Raw genomic sequence first — 15,326 nt, 5'->3', positions numbered from 1 at the left:
TTGCGCCATTGCACTCCAGCCTAGGAACGAGAGGGAAACTCCATCTCAAAAAAAAAAAAAAAAAAAAAAAATCAGGTCTCATGAGAACTCACCATCATGAGAATGGCATGGGGGAAACTGCCCCCATGATCCAATCACCTCCCTTCCACCAGGTTCCTTCCTTGACACATGGGGATTATGGGGATTACAATTCGAGATGAGATTTGGGTGGGAACACAGAGCCACACCATATCAATTTATAATTTACTTAATTATAAGTTTATATAGATTGTTATTGAAGGCTGTGCTTAATACAGCCTTAATACAGCTGGCTGTAAGAATGCATGGAAATTTGGCCAGGTGTGATGGCTTACTCCTATAATCCCAGCACTTTCAAAGGCTGAGGTGGGAGGATCTCTTGAGCCCAGAAGTTTAAGACCAGTCTGGTAACATAGAGAGACTTCATCTCTACAAATAACATAAAAATTAGCCAGGCCTGGTGGGATGTACCTGTGGTCCCACCTACTTGGGAGGCTAAGGCAGGAGGATTGCTTGAGCCCAGAGGTCAAGGCTGCAGGAAGCCATGTTTGTGCCACTGACTCCAGCCTGGGTGACAGTGAAATCTTGTCTCAAAAAAAATCCACAAAAATTCATGGAAATTGAGCAATCAGTTCGTAAGAAAACAACACTAAACACACTAAATCAGTTCTTAAGAACACAACACTAGCACAACACTAAAGGGGACCAAGGCTGGAGAAAATAACAGTCTCCTTTCCTTCTTCCAGCTCTGTCTTTCTCTGACCTCCACACCTTTGCTTATTCTGTGCTCTTAGCAGAAGATGCTGTTCCCTTCCTCACCTCCACTCTTATTCTTTCCATCCTTTCAAGGCTGACTGAATCCAAGCCGTTGTCTCTGCTAGGCTTCCCCTCCCCTTTTCTCTGGGAAGTGCACCCCCTCCACCCACAGATTACAGTGGGAGCAGCCAGGTTTGTGCGGTAGGACCCTGTCACTCGGGCCAGAGTTAATTAGATAAAGGGTAGGCATCTGATCCAACTTAGAATGTGGACTACAAACAAAGATTCCAGCTTGCTGCTGGTAAAAGCCATTTTCTGGAAAGCAGAAATGCTTGTGTGATGTGAGCAGACAGGCAGAGATGAAAGATGGGGGAGAGAGTACTTTCTGGGTTCCCTTTAGTACTCAGGTCCTGCTTGTGGTCTGATCCTGAGGCCCAGCTGCACCCCTGCCCTAGTGTTCCATGGGATATTTCAGGATCTCCTGAGAGTGCTCTCTCAAGTAATCCCTTGTATGAAATCCCTGTCTCATCCTCTGCTTCTAGGGACAAACTACAAGGCATTCGAAGCTCAACAAATACTTGTGCTGATAACTTCTCTTTCTGAAGCCAGCTCCAGGAGAGGTCTGTAATCAGAAGAGCCCCTGAACCCTGAAGCCTCCTGGGCTGGCCAGCCCAGGCATCTCCTCTGTGAGTTTCGCCACACCCTTCTAGTCATTTAACGAGCCTCACTGGCTTTCTCTGTGAATACGATGGAAGATGGCCACCTCAAAATGGCAGCCTTGGCCTTCAGAGATCATTGGTCCTCACAGACCCAGTTAATTAACCATGATTGTCATGTCTCAACTTCCAGCTCCAAATTCTAATAGTCCAGCTTTTTTCTGCCGTCCACTCCTCATGCTGTCAACTGTGTTGTGGGGGAAGGTTACAGTACAAACCTGGGTGCAAGTGAGGGCCATCCCCTTGGGTGGGAAGAGGTGTTCTCAGAGGAGAGAGCAGGTACCCCCAGATTGTCTAATGCCTGGCCTGTGTGTGGCCTTCATTTCTCCCCAGGCTCACTCTGGGAAGGAGGTGGTCTTCTGGCAAAAGAAGATATCAAAGTTCTTCCATCAGAGGAGATCCTTATCAGCAAGACATTCACTCTGAGGTGAGGATCCAGGACAAACAGGCCTTACCTTACCTAGATCCAATGGGGGGAGAAGTACAAAGAGGTATCTAGAAAGGAATGAAGACAGGATACCAAGAAGACTTCTAGGCATCCATGAAAGGCAGACTTGATATATCCTGCCAGCTATAAAATACACATGTTGAGTCATAAAGCAAAGCACCAGGAGATTTCTAGAAGTGTTCCTAGAGGAGCACTCCCATGTAAGTATTGGTTATCATCATCACAATCATCATCAATCAATCATCATCATCATTATCTTCATTATCATTTCTAATGATTCCTGGTGATACCCTGTTCTCATGTTCCTCTCCAGCCACCAAATGGAGCAATTACAGGGTTATGGGTAGGCATCTGACCCAGCTTAGAATGTGGAACCTTAGATCTAGCTTAGAATGTGAACCCTTTTGCTCTCCTGGCCTCAGTTTCTCCATCTCTAAAGGGAGGAGTTGGAGCAGACATTCTCCAATGTTTCCTCCATCGTGATGTGGTATTCTCCAGTTCTATGGGGACACAGATTCAGAGTTCCACCTCCCTTTGTCTGAGAGCAGTTGCTGGGGCTGGAAATGATATGTTAGATAATTCCAAGGCATGTGTATGCCGGGGCTTGTAATCAAAGATTCCAGAGCCAAATAAGCCTGTGTTTTTGCTTTTCTCCCCAGCAGCCTTGCATTGGGCCCCAGGCAGCCTCTGGAGAAAGCAGAGAGTAGCAGAGATGGTGTGAGCCTCCCTGCGGGGTGGATACCTTGCTTGTATTCTCAGAGAAAGTGGAACTGGGCAGAATTTCCCAAGCCAGGAAAGGTGGCAGAGTGTGACATAAGACATTGAGCAAAGAAGCGAGGGCCAAGGACTCAGGCATAGAAGAGCAGACTGCACAGTATCAGTAGTGTGACCTCCAGAGAGTACTTAACCCTTTCTGTGGGCTTGGCCTGCTCATCTGAAAAATACACATGGTAATGCCTCCCTTAGGAGGCCCTACGGTAGGGAGGTGAGAATGAAAGTCGGTAATACGTGGGAAGCCCAGAGCATGGCATGAGGCATTCAAGAAATGGTTCTTGTATTTACTGGTGTTGAACAAAGAGAGAATGGCAGGAGGAAGAGCCAGGGCGAGATTCCCCGGGTCCTGTGGCTTCCCTGGCTGCTATTCAATGGAAAAACCAGGGAGTGAGCACTGTGCTCTTGGCTTCTGTGCTACTTAAACAACAGCCTTTTCTGCTCTGATCCCCAGCACCCGGCAATTACCGACTCTAGTACATTTTACCTTGTGTTAAGAGGGAGTTTTACCCTGGCTGAACATGGGGCTGCTGCCAGCACCCAGGCTGGGAATGGACATCTCTGTCATGTGGTGCAGTCTCCTGTGGAGTGTGTGAATCCTTCCAAACTGGAGTCACGCGGCAACTCCAAAAGTCCTGGGAACTCATGCGTGCACCAGGACTGCTGCGAGGCCGTCTTATGCCTTGCTGCATTCTAAACGGCTATCGTCTCAAATGCATATGAGATGTTGTTGAGATCAACAAAGTATTACATTTGTTTAAAATTGACCTTGCACTCATCTTTCTACCCAATGTGGATTTCCTCAATCTCCTAAAACAGTATCTGCCATGACACTAATAAGAACATCCCTTCCGTTTATGCAGAAGCCACAGTCCCTGTCATTGTGCTGAGAGTCTTTTTCTCACTGAGTCTTCTCAACCGCCCCATGAAGCGGCAATTCAGGATGCCCATTTGACAAACGAGGAAACGGAGACTTAGATATGTGAGCTCGCTTGCCCAAAGTTACAGGACTAGTCGATGTCTGGGGTTCCAAACCAGGCCTTCTGACTCCGAGGCGCCTGCTTAATGGTCCACTTTAAGGACCAGGGATGCACTTGGCATTTTCGTTACTTCATTCGGAATGAGCTGGGAATCGCTCTTCCTCCTTATTCCCTTCCGTGGGAGGGAATCTCCCCTGCTTTGCGTGCAGCCTATGTCACTCTTCGAGGCCTTTGCCTCCTGAAGTCCGTTCTCTCCAGGGCTGAAATCTGCCTCCGCTGGTGCTAGTTGAGCATTGCTCGCTTGCCCGTCCCATCTGAGCTCTTTGGCCCCAGCCCAGCTCAGGAGCTGCCCTGGGTCTCCTCCCCGACCCTAGGCCTCTTCAGATCTCCCCACCGTGCTCCGGGCCTCAGTTTCCTCCAGGGGAAAGCAGAGGGCTTGGTTTGGTGCCTTCCTGCGAGGTGAAGCGAGGGGTCCCCCTGGACGAAGGCGAGCTTGGAGCCACCCGCCCAGCAGCCGACCGGAGGGCCTGGCGCTCCTCCCCCACCCGCCTGCCCGGCCGCCCCGCCCCGAGGGCGGCTCCCGCCCGCGCCCTGCCCACCCCGGCCGCGCGCACCACAACGCCCCCGCCCCGCCGCCCGGAACCAGCTGAGCGCAGCTGGACCCAGCAGCCGCTGTCTCCAGTGCCGCAGCAGCAGGTAGGGGAGGCGCGCGGCCCCGGCCCCGGGCATCTGGGGGTCCCGGGCTGATTTGAGTCCTTCCTCTCCCTTCCTTCCCGGTCCTATCTCGCCCGCGCCTGGTGCTCGGCCCGGCCGCGGGGGCATCGCTGGAAAAGGGCTTCCTCGCTCACTTTTCCCGTCTTCCAAGGGACCAAAGAGTGTGGATGGGAGTTGGGGGATGGGGAGACGCCGGAGCAGGAGAGGAGAGGGGCCAGGCCTCCACCCCGTGATTCCACTGTGCTGCTAGCACCTGAGCTAATAACCTCGACCCCGCCCCCGGGATGGGGGAACTGGCCCGGGGTCACCCCTGCACTTGGGTTGTCTGACCCGGGCATGCAGGGGACCACCAGCTACGGTCTGGGCGGTGACTCTGCTGGGGAGTCCACTCAGAGGACCCTTGCCTCCTGGACGATACCTGTGCCTGCTCTCCTCTCCGGCTGCTTCCTCTTTCTGGGGACTGTTAGAAAGTTCTTCCTTATACTGTCTGAAATCTTCAGGCGCCTGCTACCTGTAGGTGCTGGCTTCTCCCCGGCCCTGCAGTGTTCCCTTCCCTGACTCACACGGAAGCTTCTTCTGGAGTTGAAGACAGTGATTGGAACCCCCTCTCCCTGAGCCCCCATGTCTTCTGGGGTCCAGCCCCCCAGAACCTAAATAACAGCAACTTCCCTCTGGTCCAGTGCAGGCTGGCTGGTCTGGGCAGTGCCCAGGGGGAAGCCCCAGTTCTTGGAAGGCTGGGGGCTGGGGGTGTGGGTGAGCAGGAGACATTGGCTTTCTTCCTAGCTCCTTGTCTGCCCAGACATCTGTCGCTTTATCCTGTCTTCACACCCTCCTCAGAGCATGGAAGGGACCTTTAAAACACCCAGAACTCATTCTGGGCTGTCCTGAGGGTAATTGGACTTTGTGGAAGGCGGGGCCTCTGGGGAGGTGCCTTTCGCTTTTGTTTGGCGTCTGGGGACTTTTCAAACACTTAATCCTGTGTGTCCTGTTCTCCCAGGACCACATTTCTGACCAGGGCACCAGGACCTCTCACCGCTCTGCCGTTTACGGCGACCATAGCTTGCTAGAATCTTACCCCATCTCCATTTCACAGTTGAGAAAAGTCAAGGACCCAGAGAGTTTATGATGAGCTAATTGTCACACAGTGAGGCAGGGTAGGGCTGAGACCCAATTCCGGTCTGCCGTTTGCGAACTCCTTGCTGGGAGGGACTCTAGCCTCCTTCTTGGGTGTTCCGTTTACTAAAGGGACAAGCATTCCCTGTACATACACACTTGGGAGTGCTGGTTGGTGTTTCTTGGGGCTGTTAAGGGGGAGAGGCTTGGAAACAGAGGAGGAAGGATGGGGGTGGGAACGGTCGGCTTTCAGCTCCTTTGAAACTCCATTTTTCTTTCTGGGGCCATGCTATTTATAAATGCCAGGGAAATTGTAAACAGCCAGGGGAGCTTGGGTTGGCACTCGGTGAGTTACACAGCAGCAAAGAAGGTTTCTGTGTGAATCAGGGAAGGAAAGTTTACTCCAGAATTTTCCACAGTCCTTTTATTAGGGACTAACATGAGCCTGGAAACAGGCTGCTCCCAGGAGGGGTGGCTGCAGGGTTTGCCCCGCATGGCATTTCCTTCCTCCCCGCCTCCCTCCTTTCAGCACTTCTCTGGGCCTGTGTTCTGTGCCTTGCCCTGCGAGAGGCCAAAGAGCCTTGGAAGAGGACAGAGCTCTCTGTCCTCAAGATGCTTGCCATCTATACTGTTTGACACTTTTGTGCCATATTAAGAGTGACTTCAGCCTGCAGGAGGAGTGACTAATTTTGTCTAGGTGAGCCAGACCTCAGAATGAATAATCATTTACCAGGAGAAACAGGAGTTGGGGGAAAAGACATTCTGGGAAGCAGGAACCACTAGTGCAAAGGCACTGAGATTTTCTGAGCCATCCATGTGGCTAGAGTGGAGGATGGGAGAAGGGCGGGGTGGTGGGAGGTTGAGACTCTAAATGAAAATGGAACTAGATTATAAGCTAAGGGTTTGGACCTCATCCTGAAGGCAATGAAGAGCTGAGAAAGGGTTTTGACAGAGCAGTGATTTTTAAAAACTCATTATTCTGAATGGCTGATGTAGGGGATGCATTGAACGAGGCTGATCTGGAGGCAGGAAGGCCCTGAGGAGGCTGTTGCATGATTCAAGTGAAGTAGATTGCAGGTCTGAACTAGAGCAGTGGCCACTGGGATGGGTCAGAGTAGCAGATTCTGGAAGCCCAGCTGAAGGTCTCAGAACCTGCTATAAATTTCATCTAAAAGCAGACAACAGGCTAGACCTACTGGAGAAGGTTGCTAAGGTATTCAGCATTGTAATTTTTTTTTCTTTTTCATGAGTTTTAAAACAAACAAAAATTGTTAAAGAATCCCTCCGAGCCCGCCTCTTTCCCCAGAGGTCGCCACTGTTAACAATGGTGTGTGCACTCCTGCCAAACACGTTGATTGGATGCCTTCACTTTTAGCCATCCAGTGACAGTGGGTCACTTTCCCCTACTCCATGTGAATAGTTTGGGTCATTTGTGATGTGGGTCATAGAGATGATTTCTGCTTGGTCTGTGGTACGTTGCTGAGACACTGATCTCTGGTTTTCTTTAAGAAAACTTTTACATCCTGTGTCTGCGGCCTCTGGGTGTGTATATTTGCTTATCAGAGACCACAGGTGTGAGAGAAGTTAGAAGCACTGACTTGGAAATGGACCCCCAGTCTTGGTTCTTTGGGTGACCTTGGGCAAATCCTATCTCTTTGAGCCTCCGTTTCCTCATGTGTAAAATGGAGAGATGTTGGTTTGCATGATAATAATAAAAAGCTATCTTTTAACTGGGCATGGTGGCTCACACCTGCAGTTCCAGCATTTTGGGAGGCCGAGTTGGGTTGATGGCTTAAGCCAGGAGTTTGAGACCAGCCTGGTCAACATGGTGAAACCCTGTCTCTACTGAAAATACGTGCTGGGATGCGCCTGTAATCCTAGCTACTTGGGAGGCTGAGGTATGAGAATTGCTTAAACCCTGGAGACGGAGGTTACAGTAAGCTGAAATCATGCCACTGCACTCCAGCCTGGATGACAGAACAATACTGTCTCAAAACAAAAAAAGAAAAGACAAAAAAAGCTATCTTTTAATATACCAAGCACTGGAACATAATTACTTTATTGATTCCTTGCAACCATTCCTCTGAGGTAGATACTAGTATCTTCTTTTACAGATGAGGAAACTGAGTCTGAGGCTGAATAACATGCCCCGGGTTGTGTGGCTATTGGGTGATGGTGCAAGGATTCCAGAGGTCTGACGACGGAGCCATAGCTATTAATGACAGCACTAAACATTCTCTTGAAAATTCTTTCTAGTCCTGGTATTAGGAGAACTGGTAAGGGAGTTTGTTATGCTTTTATGAGGGGTGGGTGTCGGTGTGCAGAGCTTGGAGAGCTCAGCCCTGCAGCAGAGAGGCCTGGAGGGGCCTCCCAGGACTGTTTGTAAACTCATGCTTTCCTGTGCCATCCACAGGACCCTCGAGTGCAAGTCAATCTCCCCTCCATTTCAGGGAATCTAGGCTCCAAAAGGACACAGGACTTGCCCAGCAAGGTCATGTGGTGAGGTGAGAGCCCAGCCAGGACTGGTCCCCGCTTTTCATCAATCAAGCTTATGCTCTGGAAATCTATCTGGCGAAGCCAGGAAAACTGGACACTCTCCTGCTCCTTGGTTATTCCCTGAGAAAATGCCAGCAGAAGCAGAGAAAAGCACGTCCCAGGGGTTATGCATTTTGGGGAGGAAGGGAAAAAAAGAGACCAGTGTTTAGGCAGCCGGGGGATGTTAAGTAAAAATATCTCCTCGCTTTCAACGGAGTGAGCGTGTGTCATATTTCAGCCTGATGTGGTTTGTGAAGTTGGAGACCACAGGCAGGCTCAGTTCCTGCTGCTGGCCAGCTTCCCCTCCCCTCTCTCCCTCCCCTGCCATATGCCTGCTCTCGTCTGCCCTGCCTGGGACCACATCAGCAATTTAAGAATAGGGCAGAGAAAAGCAGTGGGTGTTGTGGGCAAGGGTAGGCAGCTGAAGGCCTGGGCTTGGGTCCTGGCTTTGCCAGTGACAAAGTGCTGGGTGACTTGGGCTAATGCATGCCTTTCTCTGGGCCCCAGTGTCCATTCTGCACTGTAGGGTGGACAGCATAATGTCAGCTTTCCCAGCTCTGATGGCCTCTGAGTTGGAGGGCTTTGTGCTCCCCACATGTACTTGGGTCCGGCATGTCTGAGACACAAAGTGAGCCCGCAGTGGTGCAACTGGTGATTCAGCTACTGTTCTTGAATTTAATCTTTTCGGAATGAATTGATTGCCCCATTTTGCAGATAAGGGAGTTGAGGCCTAGGATTTGTTGATGTATCCCATTCCCTGCTCTTCAAGCAACAATAATAAGGGCCACCGTATGTAACACACTTACTATGTATGTTCACCTTTTGCTTTCACTATCTGCTTTAGTCTTTTAACAGATCTACGAGGGGAGAGATAGTGACTCCATTTTACAGATGAGGAAACTGAGGCTCAGTTTAGAAAAATGAAAGGACTTACGTTCTCTTCTTTGAGTCTCACAATAGTCCTGGGGTTGTCATTATGTGACCCATTTTACCAGTGAGGAAACTCAGGCCTGGAGACGTGAGCTCCTTTGCCCAGGGGTCCCCAGGGCCCACACACGGCCTGTCAGGTTCCTTCCCAGGCCCTCCTGCTCCTCCCTCCTCCCTTGCTTGCTCTGCCTCATGGGGAGCCTCTTCACCTCTTGCATTCAGTGCCTGGGTTAAGGGATGAGAACAGTTTTCTTCCTGGGCTATAAAGTATCCCTGAAATCGACTCTTCCCAAGAGTGATCCAGAAAGGCTTTAAGCCATAGAGCCTCGCAGGGAACTCCAGTGAAGGGGTCGCACCAGTGGGAGTGGATTCGTTTATTCTGCTGAGCTGGCTAAGCAAACAGTCCTGTTATTTTCCAACCTCAATAAGAATATCATCGGAGCCAGGCTTATTTGCCAAGCAAAGTATATATATTCTACATATGTGAGCCTTCAGGGTGGGGCTTGGCCCTTAATTTCCCTGCTACAGAGACTGTGGCTGAGCTGGGTTTTGGTGGGTACTAAGTAAATACTAGTTAACTTGTTGGGTGTGTGTTGATGATGTGGGCGGCATATGTACTTTTTTCTCCCCACCTCCAAGGACCTTTTCCCCCCACCCTTATTATTTCTATTACACTTGTGATAGAAAATTTAGGAAATAAAAAAGTATATATATAAAAAAGAAGTGTTCATAACTAACCAGAGAAAATCACTGCCAACACCTGGGTGCCCTTCCTTCCTGATATTTTCAGTGCATTTTTTTTACCCCCACACAATTATCCTATATTTATAATTGTCTGTTCTGACTTTCTGTTTTTTCTCAACATTATATCATAAGTATTTTTCTCATGTTATTAAGGATTCTTTTTAAATTTAATTTTTAAAAGTTTTAAAAGCATACTATACCTAAGTACATAAATGTTTATTCTAATTTAAATCTTTTATTCCAATAGTCCTGGGGATTAAAAAATGAAATAATGCTTTTTATTTATTAACAAAAAGGCTGAGAGAAACAGGATTTGCCCAAGATCACCCCCAAAGAACCAAGAATGGGGCTCCCCAGGGCTGTAGTTTGCATCCATAAATACAGAGAGAATAATGTTTATAATCTCGGGTATAAAAACTTCTGGTGAAAAGGTTGATCAAATGCTAGCTGTATTTCTCCCCCTTCCATGGCTTTCTACTGAGTCTCTCTCTCCTACAGGACCCTACTTTGCTCCATAATTAAGCAGCAAAGTATTTCAAGGGCTGTTCAGATTCTAGAAACTCATAGCAGATGAAATCGACAGATAAGTCAGATATCGAATATAGACATTAAAAGATCTGGGCACTAGGCTGTACCCTGTTATTGTCAGTGGCTCTTTAGTCCTTAAACAAGGGTCTTGCCTCCTACTTTTTTTTTGTTATGGTAGAAATAAATGCCCACCCGAGTTTTCATCACTCACTATTATTCTATCTTTGGTGTGCCTGTACCATGTTCCCTTAACGATCCTCAATTATGAAACATTTAGGCAGTTTATAAACAATACTGCAATGAACAACCTAGTGCATACTTTTTTTGTGTGTTCTTCTTTTATTATTTCCTAGAAGTGAGCCCTAGAAATGGAGTTCCTGAGTCAAAATGACACATTTTATAGCTTTTTCTTGTTAAAAAAAAAAATTCAGTGACACTTGTGAAAACACGGTAAGGAAGTCTTTATTCAGGAACATTGCCTTGGGCATAGGGACCACTGCAACAGGGTCCTACAGTGAGGGAGAGAGTTTGGGCTCAACTCCTAATACAGCATGGGCGAGTGGGAATTGATAGCTGCAGAGCAGGGTAGGGGTCAGCGGATGGAAAATTACTAAGAGGAAGCTCAGGAATAAGGGATATTCTTGCTAAACCGACCTAACAAAATTATTGATGAAGACAAACCAGGGTGATTCAAACATCAGTGGGGGCATGGTGGAGGATGAGGAGCCTGATCAGATATCAAGGATGAGGGGTTCTGGCTAAACAGACTTAGCGGGATTCTTTTGCTAAAACTGGATTTTATAAGGAAGTGCACAGGTGGGCCTAGGAGAAGGTTCAGAAGCCTGGCTAAAGTTCGGCCAAGCAAAGAATCTGTGTCATGCTAAATTTTGCCAAATTTCTGCTCATAAAGGTTACAGTAGTCCTTATTCCTACCAGCCATCCGTGAGAATGGCAGCATTCTTCAGGAGCATCTGAAGCTGGTTATAAAAAGCTCAGCTGTCCTTTTATAGAGTACAGCGACCATTTTCCTGAAACGTTACATTTCATTCATTCATTTGGCAAATACACTTGCACAATTCAGCAGCAATAAAGCATAACAAGTTAAGATCCCAGGCCGAAGAAGTGGAGAGAACTTGGTTCTCCTTCTGGTTTATGTTTTGCACTTGCCCTAAGACCTTGAGGACATCACCTCACTGAGTTTCATTTTTCTCAGCTATACAGTTAGGGCTTCAATACCCACTTCACAGAATTCTACAAAGTACCTAACACAATGCTTGGCCAGTGCAATCATGTGGATGCTGGGAATTTGTATTATCTCATCTGACTCCAAAGAGCCCTGGAAAGGAAGCAGGTAGGGACAGATCCTTCCCGTTTCATGGACTCAGAGAAGAAACGGCCATGTTTCTTGGTGTCCTGAGCTTCACTTCAGGAACTGGTAGTCCAAAGGAACTGTATCGTTCAGAACGGAGGTAAAACAGGCTTTTGTGGGCTAGCCTGTATCCATCCCCCTCCCACCTCCCCTCCCACCACAGTACCTGTTTCTCTTGGAAGGCAAGTTCCCAGTTCCAGTGGCAGCCAGAATTCTTTCTATGCTCTTTTAGAAGGTGGGAGATGCCTGCCTAGCCTGTTCAGTGGTCTTAAAAAAAAGACCATAAAATTCATGGTTGCATAAAATATAGTTTTCATAGATTTAAATTGCATTTTAAATGCACTAAGGCTTCATCTTTGAGCTTTTCAGAAATGTGGGATTTCAGACTCCATCTTTAGGGTTGCCTTATTTAGCAAATAAAAAACAGTGTGCCAGTTAAGCATGAGTATGGCCCTTGGAATGTTTGGGGCATAATTATACCAAGACATCTTATTGTCTTTCTGACATTTAGATTTAACTGGGCGTCTCATGTTTTATCTGGCAACCCTACCCACCTTGGGTCTACTAATCCAAATCTGGATTTTCACAAGATCCCCATGGAATTCGTGTGCGAATTCAAGTGTGAGAAGCATTGCATTGGGAGCCTTGCCATCAAAGCCCCGAATGAATCCTTTTTGTAGCAAATCTGTAGGTAAAATATAATGCACTATTTATAAAGAGCCTGATTATTCCCAAATCAACCATTTGCACACATCTGTGTGTTCATGTGTTAGGTTTTCTGAATACAGGCTACCCTTGCACTGTTGTCAGTTGAAGGGAAGAATTCCTTGCTTTGGTAAGAAGCCCTAGCCCCTTTCAAGGACCTATTTTCCTCATCTGTAAAATGGGCTACATCCTTAGCATCCGTGCCAGCCTGTGGTGACCAGCTGAGGTGGCCCCAAGGGGATGCATGGCTAGAGCCCACGCCAGGTCCCTCCTCAGCCTCCTCACAAAGGACCGAATGACTTGGCTCTGTGATCCCATCCCCCAGAGACTTTGGTGTGACTGTGGTGACCTTGGCATAGGGCACCCCCCCGACTGCCTCCTCATCTCAAAACTTTCCAGACCATGACTTTTATAGCAGGGCTTTAGGAATCGCCTGGCTCTACGCCCTCACTTCATGGCTACAGATACTTGTGCCCTGAGAGAGCAAGTGAATTTCCCAAAGCCAACAGCAAGCCCTCTGATTGCTGCTCTACCAAACCAAAATGATTTCAGTTCTCATGAAACCTAAGGCCTGACTAAGGAAGATTAAGAAACCTGGTGGTGGTCGGGTCCTGTAGTGGGGTGGGAGGAGGGGGGAGGGATAGTATTAGGAGATATACCTAATGTAAATGACGAGTTAATGAGTGCAGCACACCAACATGGCACATGTATACATATGTAACAAACCTGCAGGTTGTGCACATGCACCCTAGAACTTAAAGTATAATAAAAAAAAAAAAGAAAGAAAGAAACCTGATGGTGGTCATACCCCTAGTTTGTCTTGGTTGTGTGGTCTTGGGTAAGTCATTTCTCTCTCTAACCTATTCCCTGCCCCCGCCCCTCCATAATATGGGGAATACACATTTTCCTGTTCCCCTAGGTCTACTTTCTACCTGGTTAAGGTTTTATTTTAAGATCCAGTGGTAGATCTTGGTCTGTCAATTGGTCCTAGAGTGGAATGCTTTATGAAATCACTGGTACATGTGTTAGGTCAGAGACTTAATACCATGACATCAAGAAAGATGTCTTTAGACCCTTTCTCTCCTCATTGCTAACAAAGATTTTGTGAACTGTGTTTCAGCTGGACAAAAAAGATGTTCTAGAGCATTCTAAGATCGCCTGGGGCTTTTGTTAAAATGCAGATTCTGGTTCCACAAGTCTGGGGTGGGGCCTGAGGCTCTGCATTTCTAGTGATGCTGATGTAGCTGGTCCAGGGATCACACTTTCAGTTGCGAGATTTGAAATCAATCTGTTATTAGTGTAGAATCAATACTTATGAGATAAGGGACTTAAGAGGCAAGTCCCTTGTTCAGGGCTAAAGACCCAGTGACAGTAATAGGGTCTAGCCTGGAGCCCAGATCTTTTAATGTCTTGTCTTTGATATCTGACTTATCTGTCTATTTTATCTGCAGCTATGAGTTTCTAGAATCTGAACAGCCCTTAAAATACTTTGCTGCTTAATTATGGAGCAAAGTAGGTCCTTCTTTAGGAAAGAGAGTGACTCAGTAGAAAGCCATTGGAAGGGGGAGAAATACAGCTAGCATTTGATCAACCCTTTCACCAGAAGTTTTTATACTTGAGATTATAAACATTCTTTCTGTATTTATGGATACAAACTACAGTCCTGGGGAGGCCCTAGTCTGTTTTTGTATGCCTCTGAGCTAAGAATGGTTTTATAGTTTTAAAGTGTTGTTAAAAAACAACAATAACAAACAAACAAGGAAGAATATGCAACAGAGAGGGTGTGTAGCCTATGGAGCCTAAAATATTTACGGTCTGGCCCTTTTACAGAAAAAGTTTGCTGACCCATGATCTAGAGTACCCAAAGATTTGCATGTTCTTTTTTTTTTTTTTTTTTCTAGTCAGCAAGAGGCCCAGCCTTATAGCTTTGAAATATAGTGAGGTCAAGACGTAGGGGAGGCAGCCTGCGTTGGTGGGAACTGCCCAGACATCTTAGCTGTGTGACCCTGAGCACATTACTTCACCTCTCTGAGCTTGTGTCCTAGCTTCACAAAATGAGGACAAAGATTGCTGTCTGGTAGAGTTATTGCAATGATGAGACATGCCTGTAGAGTTTAACACTTGGAAGGTGCACAGAAAATGATAACTATTGTTATTAGGGGTGGCCATTTGAACCCTTATGGCATTAATGGACAGAAATCATGTTACTCCCATCAGGTCTGAAGGCCCTCCCAATGAACTGGGAGCAGTCTTTTAGGAGAGAAAAATACTCTGCTCCAGTCTCCCCCCATCCCACCTCCAGAGCAGAAAGCTCCTTTTTAGCCAGCTAGACAGACAGGGTTCCATGGTGGCTTGCAGACTTTCATCGGGCGAGCTCTCTCCCCAAAGACTGGCCTTTCCACAGCTGAGACTATTAGAAGGCGTCTTCTGTTCCTATGTCCTAGGATGTGATTCAGCAAACAGGCACGTAGTGAGAGTCCCAGGCTGGGATTGTGAGTGCTGGAATGAAACCCTTCTCTTTATGGCTCCATCTGGAGTGTGTGGGTGGTGGACTAGAATCAGTGGTTTTGCTGACCTTGTTTTTAAGCTGCTGCAGCCTTAAGGTCCAAAATGGAAAACAGACCAACTTGGAGTTAGCTGGGGCTAATTCTAAACCTGGCTGAGTTTGAAAACTCAGCTCCTGGGGTGTGTCTGAATCTCAGGGAGAGTGTAATGCTTTTCTTGCCCATAGATGGCAGCATCTGCACTCTTTGCCAGCTCTGTGAATGTGTGTGTGCACGTGCACGTATGTGTTACACACGTGTGCACGCATGGGAGTCATAGTTTCTTACTTTGGTAAATCTTGAGCTGCGGTGGTCCCAGTCCTAGGCCAGGCTCTGGGATACATGGGAGCAATTGGGGAGGCTGACTTGCAAATAGACTATTACAGTAGAGTGTGACCGGCAGATTAGGGGGTGTGGAGGTCTGTACGGAGACTACATGGAGGACTCAGGAACAGAGTG

At 47.6% G+C, this 15,326-nt stretch overlaps 1 protein-coding gene across 11 annotated transcripts in view; it reads left to right on the top strand.

Moving 5' to 3' along the window:
* The first annotated feature begins 4,276 nt into the window (after positions 1–4,276).
* The window catches only part of GSN (gelsolin), a 64,874-nt gene continuing 53,824 nt past the window's right edge, over positions 4,277–15,326 (top strand). For all 11 annotated transcript variants that reach the window (XM_055117691.2, XM_055117692.2, XM_055117687.2 and 8 more), the window contains exon 1: positions 4,277–4,385. The gene's annotated coding sequence lies outside the window, so the exon portion shown is untranslated. The remainder of the gene's footprint in view (positions 4,386–15,326) is intronic.

Source organism: Pan paniscus, chromosome 11 (genome assembly GCF_029289425.2).
Source record: "Pan paniscus chromosome 11, NHGRI_mPanPan1-v2.0_pri, whole genome shotgun sequence".
Taxonomy (NCBI): domain Eukaryota; kingdom Metazoa; phylum Chordata; class Mammalia; order Primates; family Hominidae; genus Pan; species Pan paniscus.
This window is presented reverse-complemented; position numbering and strand designations above follow the sequence as displayed.